General features: G+C 39.0%; 1 protein-coding gene across 1 annotated transcript in view; it reads left to right on the top strand.

The window, feature by feature from the left end:
• Nucleotides 1-132, top strand: part of mcm8 (minichromosome maintenance 8 homologous recombination repair factor) — a gene marked incomplete at its 5' end in the record, with an annotated part of 12,022 nt that extends 11,890 nt beyond the window's left edge. The window contains 1 exon segment of the mRNA XM_034135896.1: nt 1-132. This exon segment is cut by the window's left edge and continues 676 nt beyond it.
• Between the last annotated feature and the right edge of the window lie 802 nt (nt 133-934).

Genomic DNA, 934 nt, shown 5'->3' with positions numbered 1-934 from the left:
CTGTCCAGAGTTGTTTTTATATTGTTCATTCTCAATTAATTCTGTATCATCTAATGTGTTTTCTCTTTTGTACGCTATGCACTTTATTTGTTAATATGAAACACTTGGTGAATAAATCATTTTTATTTTATTGTCATTTGTCGATACATCTCAGAAAGTTTTTGTTTATTGGTCTTTTTTTTTAAATTGGATTGTGATAGATTTGATTTTAAATACAGTTATACATTAAATATTTACTTATTTATTAACAGTGAAGGACGAATAACACATATTGTGCCTTGATCTGATTTTAAAATAGCCCTCAATATAAAGTACTTTTGAGTCGTGTGGTGTGGGGGAAACTTCTGAAGCATTTGGAAACAGGACTCGGAGAGAGACACGAGGAGAGCTGGAGCTTTGATGGCAAACACTGACGGTTTATTTGGAGCTTCGGCCGGAGAATTCACAAGACATGTCACGGGCCACGGTCTGACCACACGGATGAGACGCCACAATCAATTCTGAAGACCCCTCCTGTAGCTCCAGGTTTGAACTAGTTCAGAGTGTAATAATCAACATTCTTCAATAGACTAAATAGCTGAGGGACACTGAATCACGTTTGTTGTCGCTTATGGCTCGAGGTCATCTACACCCCGAGAAGGATGTGTTCCTGGTGTCCCACAACAATAACTATCTCTGACCGAGAGTTGCCCGGTCACAAACTGGTAACAACAACAAAATGCTAGGGCAGCCCCTCCTTAAGGGAGATAGCATGCTGCGTCAGAGGGCGAAAGGTAAACATGTATACAGAATTATTCCCTGACATGTGGTATGTCATTTTTAACCCTTAAATGGTTTCTGTATATTTGGGGATACAGTCATTTTACAGGCTGTGTCCATGTGTAAAAGGGGCGCAGTATAATTGGTTTGATTACAGTGTAATAGAGGTGTATTA

This window comes from Trematomus bernacchii, unplaced genomic scaffold (assembly GCF_902827165.1).
Source record: "Trematomus bernacchii unplaced genomic scaffold, fTreBer1.1, whole genome shotgun sequence".
Lineage (NCBI taxonomy): Eukaryota > Metazoa > Chordata > Actinopteri > Perciformes > Nototheniidae > Trematomus > Trematomus bernacchii.
The sequence above is the reverse complement of the archived record's forward strand: the minus strand, read 5'-3'. Positions and strand labels throughout refer to the sequence as shown.